The sequence below is a fragment of the Diprion similis genome, chromosome 3 (genome assembly GCF_021155765.1).
Source record: "Diprion similis isolate iyDipSimi1 chromosome 3, iyDipSimi1.1, whole genome shotgun sequence".
Classification (NCBI taxonomy): Eukaryota; Metazoa; Arthropoda; class Insecta; order Hymenoptera; family Diprionidae; genus Diprion; species Diprion similis.
In genome coordinates, this window is record NC_060107.1 from 9,552,355 (window position 1) to 9,561,803 (window position 9,449).

The window sequence follows — 9,449 nt, forward strand, 5'->3', positions numbered from 1 at the left end:
AATTTCTGAGCCGAAAATTTCTCGACTCAGAATCAATTCGTATGACCCTTTCTAGACTAATTCGACCCCCAGGAACTCAAGAAACACATGGAAAATAGCGTGGGACCAACAGCAGAGAAATGACGCAAAAAATCTGCAGTTTTTTGGCTGTAACTTTGCAGGCGTTGCTCGCAGCGTATTGGGACTGCGCTTACTCGATTTCTCTCGCAAGATTACGTCGGAATAGTGCCTCACGGAATTCATTGCAACACTTTTCGTAGTCGTCGAAATTTTCGCCAAAAATCCAAAGGGGTTAGCCTTACTTATTGGGTCAATTTCTGAGCCGAAAATTTCGCGTCTCAGAATCGATTCGTATGACACTCTCTAGACTAATTCGACCCCCAGGAACTCAAAAAACACATGAAAAATAGCGTGGGACCAACAGCAGAGAAATGACGGCAAAAATCTGCAGTTTTTTGGCTGTAACTTTGCAGGCGTTGCTCGCAGCGTATTGGGACTGCGCTTCATCGATTTCTCTCGCAAAATTACGTCGGAATAGTGCCTCTTGAAATTATTTGCAGCACTTTTCAAAGTCGTCGAAATTTTCGCCAAAAATCCAAAGGGGTTAACCTTACTTTTTTGGTCAATTTCTGAGCCGAAAATTTCTCGACTCAGAATCGATTCGTATGACCCTTTCTAGACTAATTCGACCTCCAGGAACTCAAAAAACACATGGAAAATAGCGTGGGACCAACAGCAGTGAAATGACGACAAAAATCTGCAGTTTTTTGGCTGTGACTTTGCAGGCGTTGCTCGCAGCGTATTAGGACAGCGCTTAATCGATTTCTCTCGCAAAATTACGTCGGAATAGTGCCTCTTGAAATTAATTGCAGCACTTTTCAAAGTCGTCGAAATTTTCGCCAAAAATCCAAAGGGGTTAACCTTACTTTTTTGGTCAATTTCTGAGCCGAAAATTTCTCGACTCAGAATCGATTCGTATGACCCTTTCTAGACTAATTCGACCCCCAGGAACTCAAGAAACACATGGAGAATAGCGTGGGACCAACAGCAGAGAAATGACGCCAAAAATCTGCAGTATTTTGGCTGTAACTTTGCAGGCGTTGCTCGCAGCGTATTGGGACTGCGCTTAATCGATTTCTCTCGCAAAATTACGTCGGAATAGTGCCTCTTGAAATTAATTGCAGCACTTTTCGAAGTCGTCGAAATTTTTGCCAAAAATCCAAAGGGGTTAACCTTCCTTTTTTGGTCAATTTCTGAGCCGAAAATTTCTCGACTCAGAATCGATTCGTATGACACTCTCTAGACTAATTCGACCCCCAGGAACTCAAAAAACACATGAAAAATAGCGTGGGACCAACAGCAGAGAAATGACGGCAAAAATCTGCAGTTTTTTGGCTGTAACTTTGCAGGCGTTGCTCGCAGCGTATTGGGACTGCGCTTCATCGATTTCTCTCGCAAAATTACGTCGGAATAGTGCCTCTTGAAATTATTTGCAGCACTTTTCAAAGTCGTCGAAATTTTTGCCAAAAATCCAAAGGGGTTAACGTTACTTTTTTGGTCAATTTCTGAGCCGAAAATTTCTCGACTCAGAATCGATTCGTATGACCCTTTCTAGACTAATTCGACCCCCAGGAACTCAAGAAACACATGGAGAATAGCGTGGGACCAACAGCAGAGAAATGACGCCAAAAATCTGCAGTATTTTGGCTGTAACTTTGCAGGCGTTGCTCGCAGCGTATTGGGACTGCGCTTAATCGATTTCTCTCGCGAAATTACGTCGGAATAGTGCCTGTTGAAATTAATTGCAGCACTTTTCAGAGTCGTCGAAATTTTGGCCAAAAATCCAAAGGGGTTAACCTTCCTTTTTTGGTCAATTTCTGAGCCGAAAATTTCTCGACTCAGAATCGATTCGTATGACCCTTTCTAGACTAATTCGACCCCCAGGAACTCAAAAAACACATGAAAAATAGCGTGGGACCAACAGCAGAGAAATGACGGCGGAAATCTGCAGTTTTTTGGCTGTAACTTTGCAGGCGTTGCTCGCAGCGTATTGGGACTGCGCTTAATCGATTTCTCTCGCAAAATTACGTCGGAATAGTGCCTCTTGAAATTAATTGCAGCACTTTTCAAAGCCGTCGGAATTTTTGCCAAAAATCCAAAGGGGTTAACCTCACTTTTTTGGTCAATTTCTGAGCGGAAAATTTCTCGACTCAGAATCGATTCGTATGACCCTTTCTAGACTGATTCGACCCCCAGGAACTCAAAAAACACATGAAAAATAGCGTGGGACCAACAGCAGAGAAATGACGGCGGAAATCTGCAGTTTTTTGGCTGTAACTTTGCAGGCGTTGCTCGCAGCGTATTGGGACTGCGCTTAATCGATTTCTCTCGCAAAATTACGTCGGAATAGTGCCTCTTGAAATTAATTGCAGCACTTTTCAAAGCCGTCGAAATTTTTGCCAAAAATCCAAAGGGGTTAACCTCACTTTTTTGGTCAATTTCTGAGCGGAGAATTTCTCAACTCAGAATCGATTCCTATGACCCGTTCTAGACTAATTCGACCTCCAGGAACTCAAAAAACACATGGAAAATAGCGTGGGACCAACAGTAGAGAAATGACGACAAAAATCTGCAGTTTTTTGGCTGTAACTTTGCAGGCGTTGCTCGCAGCGTATTGGGACTGCGCTTAATCGATTTCTCTCGCAAAATTACGTCGGAATAGTGCCTCACGAAATTAATTGCAGCACTTTTCAAAGTCGTCGAAATTTTCGCCAAAAATCCAAAGGGGTTAACCTTACTTTTTTGGTCAATTTCTGAGCCGAAAATTTCTCGACTCAGAATCGATTCGTATGACCCTTTCCAGACTAATTCGACCCCCAGGAACTCAAAAAACACATGGGAAATAGCGTGGGACCAACAGCAGAGAAATGACGGCGAAAATCTGCAGTTTTTTGGCTGTAACTTTGCAGGCGTTGCTCGCAGCGTATTGGGACTGCGCTTAATCGATTTCTCTCGCAAAATTACGTCGGAATAGTGCCTCTTGAAATTAATTGCAGCATTTTTCAAAGTCGTCGAAATTTTTGCCAAAAATCCAAAGGGGTTAACCTTACTTTTTTGGTCAATTTTTGAGACGAGAATTTCTCGACTCAGAATCGATTCGTATGACCCTTTCTAGACTAATTCGAACCCCAGGAACTCAAAAAACACATGGAAAATAGCGTGGGACCAACAGCAGAGAAATGACGGCGAAAATCTGCAGTTTTTTGGCTGTAACTTTGCAGGCGTTGCTCGCAGCGTATTGGGACTGCGCTTAATCGATTTCTCTCGCAAAATTACGTCGGAATAGTGCCTCTTGAAATTAATTGCAGCACTTTTCAAAGCCGTCGAAATTTTTGCCAAAAATCCAAAGGGGTTAACCTCACTTTTTTGGTCAATTTCTGAGCGGAAAATTTCTCGACTCAGAATCGATTCGTATGACCCTTTCTAGACTAATTCGACCTCCAGGAACTCAAAAAACACATGGAAAATAGCGTGGGACCAACAGTAGAGAAATGACGACAAAAATCTGCAGTTTTTTGGCTGTAACTTTGCAGGCGTTGCTCGCAGCGTATTGGGACTGCGCTTAATCGATTTCTCTCGCAAAATTACGTCGGAATAGTGCCTCACGAAATTAATTGCAGCACTTTTCAAAGCCGTCGAAATTTTTGCCAAAAATCCAAAGGGGTTAACCTCACTTTTTTGGTCAATTTCTGAGCGGAAAATTTCTCGACTCAGAATCGATTCGTATGACCCTTTCTAGACTAATTCGACCTCCAGGAACTCAAAAAACACATGGAAAATAGCGTGGGACCAACAGTAGAGAAATGACGACAAAAATCTGCAGTTTTTTGGCTGTAACTTTGCAGGCGTTGCTCGCAGCGTATTGGGACTGCGCTTAATCGATTTCTCTCGCAAAATTACGTCGGAATAGTGCCTCACGAAATTAATTGCAGCACTTTCCAAAGTCGTCGAAATTTTCGCCAAAAATCCAAAGGGGTTAACCTTACTTTTTTGGTCAATTTCTGAGCCGAAAATTTCTCGACTCAGAATCGATTCGTATGACCCTTTCCAGACTAATTCGACCCCCAGGAACTCAAAAAACACATGGGAAATAGCGTGGGACCAACAGCAGAGAAATGACGGCGAAAATCTGCAGTTTTTTGGCTGTAACTTTGCAGGCGTTGCTCGCAGCGTATTGGGACTGCGCTTAATCGATTTCTCTCGCAAAATTACGTCGGAATAGTGCCTCTTGAAATTAATTGCAGCATTTTTCAAAGTCGTGGAAATTTTTGCCAAAAATCCAAAGGGGTTAACCTTACTTTTTTGGTCAATTTTTGAGACGAAAATTTCTCGACTCAGAATCGATTCGTATGACCCTTTCTAGACTAATTCGACCCCCAGGAACTCAAAAAACACATGGAAAATAGCGTGGGACCAACAGCAGAGAAATGACGGCGAAAATCTGCAGTTTTTTGGCTGTAACTTTGCAGGCGTTGCTCGCAGCGTATTGGGACTGCGCTTAATCGATTTCTCTCGCAAAATTACGTCGGAATAGTGCCTCACGAAATTAATTGCAGCACTTTTCAAAGCCGTCTAAATTTTTGCCAAAAATCCAAAGGGGTTAACCTCACTTTTTTGGTCAATTTCTGAGCGGAAAATTTCTCGACTCAGAATCGATTCGTATGACCCTTTCTAGACTAATTCGACCTCCAGGAACTCAAAAAACACATGGAAAATAGCGTGGGACCAACAGTAGAGAAATGACGACAAAAATCTGCAGTTTTTTGGCTGTAACTTTGCAGGCGTTGCTCGCAGCGTATTGGGACTGCGCTTAATCGATTTCTCTCGCAAAATTACGTCGGAATAGTGCCTCACGAAATTAATTGCAGCACTTTCCAAAGTCGTCGAAATTTTCGCCAAAAATCCAAAGGGGTTAACCTTACTTTTTTGGTCAATTTCTGAGCCGAAAATTTCTCGACTCAGAATCGATTCGTATGACCCTTTCCAGACTAATTCGACCCCCAGGAACTCAAAAAACACATGGGAAATAGCGTGGGACCAACAGCAGAGAAATGACGGCGAAAATCTGCAGTTTTTTGGCTGTAACTTTGCAGGCGTTGCTCGCAGCGTATTGGGACTGCGCTTAATCGATTTCTCTCGCAAAATTACGTCGGAATAGTGCCTCTTGAAATTAATTGCAGCATTTTTCAAAGTCGTGGAAATTTTTGCCAAAAATCCAAAGGGGTTAACCTTACTTTTTTGGTCAATTTTTGAGACGAAAATTTCTCGACTCAGAATCGATTCGTATGACCCTTTCTAGACTAATTCGACCCCCAGGAACTCAAAAAACACATGGAAAATAGCGTGGGACCAACAGCAGAGAAATGACGGCGAAAATCTGCAGTTTTTTGGCTGTAACTTTGCAGGCGTTGCTCGCAGCGTATTGGGACTGCGCTTAATCGATTTCTCTCGCAAAATTACGTCGGAATAGTGCCTCACGAAATTAATTGCAGCACTTTTCAAAGCCGTCTAAATTTTTGCCAAAAATCCAAAGGGGTTAACCTCACTTTTTTGGTCAATTTCTGAGCGGAAAATTTCTCGACTCAGAATCGATTCGTATGACCCTTTCTAGACTAATTCGACCTCCAGGAACTCAAAAAACACATGGAAAATAGCGTGGGACCAACAGTAGAGAAATGACGACAAAAATCTGCAGTTTTTTGGCTGTAACTTTGCAGGCGTTGCTCGCAGCGTATTGGGACTGCGCTTAATCGATTTCTCTCGCAAAATTACGTCGGAATAGTGCCTCTTGAAATTAATTGCAGCACTTTTCAAAGCCGTCGGAATTTTTGCCAAAAATCCAAAGGGGTTAACCTCACTTTTTTGGTCAATTTCTGAGCGGAAAATTTCTCGACTCAGAATCGATTCGTATGACCCTTTCTAGACTGATTCGACCCCCAGGAACTCAAAAAACACATGAAAAATAGCGTGGGACCAACAGCAGAGAAATGACGGCGGAAATCTGCAGTTTTTTGGCTGTAACTTTGCAGGCGTTGCTCGCAGCGTATTGGGACTGCGCTTAATCGATTTCTCTCGCAAAATTACGTCGGAATAGTGCCTCTTGAAATTAATTGCAGCACTTTTCAAAGCCGTCGAAATTTTTGCCAAAAATCCAAAGGGGTTAACCTCACTTTTTTGGTCAATTTCTGAGCGGAGAATTTCTCGACTCAGAATCGATTCCTATGACCCGTTCTAGACTAATTCGACCTCCAGGAACTCAAAAAACACATGGAAAATAGCGTGGGACCAACAGTAGAGAAATGACGACAAAAATCTGCAGTTTTTTGGCTGTAACTTTGCAGGCGTTGCTCGCAGCGTATTGGGACTGCGCTTAATCGATTTCTCTCGCAAAATTACGTCGGAATAGTGCCTCACGAAATTAATTGCAGCACTTTTCAAAGTCGTCGAAATTTTCGCCAAAAATCCAAAGGGGTTAACCTTACTTTTTTGGTCAATTTCTGAGCCGAAAATTTCTCGACTCAGAATCGATTCGTATGACCCTTTCCAGACTAATTCGACCCCCAGGAACTCAAAAAACACATGGGAAATAGCGTGGGACCAACAGCAGAGAAATGACGGCGAAAATCTGCAGTTTTTTGGCTGTAACTTTGCAGGCGTTGCTCGCAGCGTATTGGGACTGCGCTTAATCGATTTCTCTCGCAAAATTACGTCGGAATAGTGCCTCTTGAAATTAATTGCAGCATTTTTCAAAGTCGTCGAAATTTTTGCCAAAAATCCAAAGGGGTTAACCTTACTTTTTTGGTCAATTTTTGAGACGAGAATTTCTCGACTCAGAATCGATTCGTATGACCCTTTCTAGACTAATTCGAACCCCAGGAACTCAAAAAACACATGGAAAATAGCGTGGGACCAACAGCAGAGAAATGACGGCGAAAATCTGCAGTTTTTTGGCTGTAACTTTGCAGGCGTTGCTCGCAGCGTATTGGGACTGCGCTTAATCGATTTCTCTCGCAAAATTACGTCGGAATAGTGCCTCTTGAAATTAATTGCAGCACTTTTCAAAGCCGTCGAAATTTTTGCCAAAAATCCAAAGGGGTTAACCTCACTTTTTTGGTCAATTTCTGAGCGGAAAATTTCTCGACTCAGAATCGATTCGTATGACCCTTTCTAGACTAATTCGACCTCCAGGAACTCAAAAAACACATGGAAAATAGCGTGGGACCAACAGTAGAGAAATGACGACAAAAATCTGCAGTTTTTTGGCTGTAACTTTGCAGGCGTTGCTCGCAGCGTATTGGGACTGCGCTTAATCGATTTCTCTCGCAAAATTACGTCGGAATAGTGCCTCACGAAATTAATTGCAGCACTTTCCAAAGTCGTCGAAATTTTCGCCAAAAATCCAAAGGGGTTAACCTTACTTTTTTGGTCAATTTCTGAGCCGAAAATTTCTCGACTCAGAATCGATTCGTATGACCCTTTCCAGACTAATTCGACCCCCAGGAACTCAAAAAACACATGGGAAATAGCGTGGGACCAACAGCAGAGAAATGACGGCGAAAATCTGCAGTTTTTTGCCTGTAACTTTGCAGGCGTTGCTCGCAGCGTATTGGGACTGCGCTTAATCGATTTCTCTCGCAAAATTACGTCGGAATAGTGCCTCTTGAAATTAATTGCAGCATTTTTCAAAGTCGTGGAAATTTTTGCCAAAAATCCAAAGGGGTTAACCTTACTTTTTTGGTCAATTTTTGAGACGAAAATTTCTCGACTCAGAATCGATTCGTATGACCCTTTCTAGACTAATTCGACCCCCAGGAACTCAAAAAACACATGGAAAATAGCGTGGGACCAACAGCAGAGAAATGACGGCGAAAATCTGCAGTTTTTTGGCTGTAACTTTGCAGGCGTTGCTCGCAGCGTATTGGGACTGCGCTTAATCGATTTCTCTCGCAAAATTACGTCGGAATAGTGCCTCACGAAATTAATTGCAGCACTTTTCAAAGCCGTCTAAATTTTTGCCAAAAATCCAAAGGGGTTAACCTCACTTTTTTGGTCAATTTCTGAGCGGAAAATTTCTCGACTCAGAATCGATTCGTATGACCCTTTCTAGACTAATTCGACCTCCAGGAACTCAAAAAACACATGGAAAATAGCGTGGGACCAACAGTAGAGAAATGACGACAAAAATCTGCAGTTTTTTGGCTGTAACTTTGCAGGCGTTGCTCGCAGCGTATTGGGACTGCGCTTAATCGATTTCTCTCGCAAAATTACGTCGGAATAGTGCCTCACGAAATTAATTGCAGCACTTTCCAAAGTCGTCGAAATTTTCGCCAAAAATCCAAAGGGGTTAACCTTACTTTTTTGGTCAATTTCTGAGCCGAAAATTTCTCGACTCAGAATCGATTCGTATGACCCTTTCCAGACTAATTCGACCCCCAGGAACTCAAAAAACACATGGGAAATAGCGTGGGACCAACAGCAGAGAAATGACGGCGAAAATCTGCAGTTTTTTGGCTGTAACTTTGCAGGCGTTGCTCGCAGCGTATTGGGACTGCGCTTAATCGATTTCTCTCGCAAAATTACGTCGGAATAGTGCCTCTTGAAATTAATTGCAGCATTTTTCAAAGTCGTGGAAATTTTTGCCAAAAATCCAAAGGGGTTAACCTTACTTTTTTGGTCAATTTTTGAGACGAAAATTTCTCGACTCAGAATCGATTCGTATGACCCTTTCTAGACTAATTCGACCCCCAGGAACTCAAAAAACACATGGAAAATAGCGTGGGACCAACAGCAGAGAAATGACGGCGAAAATCTGCAGTTTTTTGGCTGTAACTTTGCAGGCGTTGCTCGCAGCGTATTGGGACTGCGCTTAATCGATTTCTCTCGCAAAATTACGTCGGAATAGTGCCTCACGAAATTAATTGCAGCACTTTTCAAAGCCGTCTAAATTTTTGCCAAAAATCCAAAGGGGTTAACCTCACTTTTTTGGTCAGTTTCTGAGCGGAAAATTTCTCGACTCAGAATCGATTCGTATGACCCTTTCTAGACTAATTCGACCTCCAGGAACTCAAAAAACACATGGAAAATAGCGTGGGACCAACAGTAGAGAAATGACGACAAAAATCTGCAGTTTTTTGGCTGTAACTTTGCAGGCGTTGCTCGCAGCGTATTGGGACTGCGCTTAATCGATTTCTCTCGCAAAATTACGTCGGAATAGTGCCTCTTGAAATTAATTGCAGCACTTTTCAAAGCCGTCGGAATTTTTGCCAAAAATCCAAAGGGGTTAACCTCACTTTTTTGGTCAATTTCTGAGCGGAGAATTTCTCGACTCAGAATCGATTCCTATGACCCGTTCTAGACTAATTCGACCTCCAGGAACTCAAAAAACACAT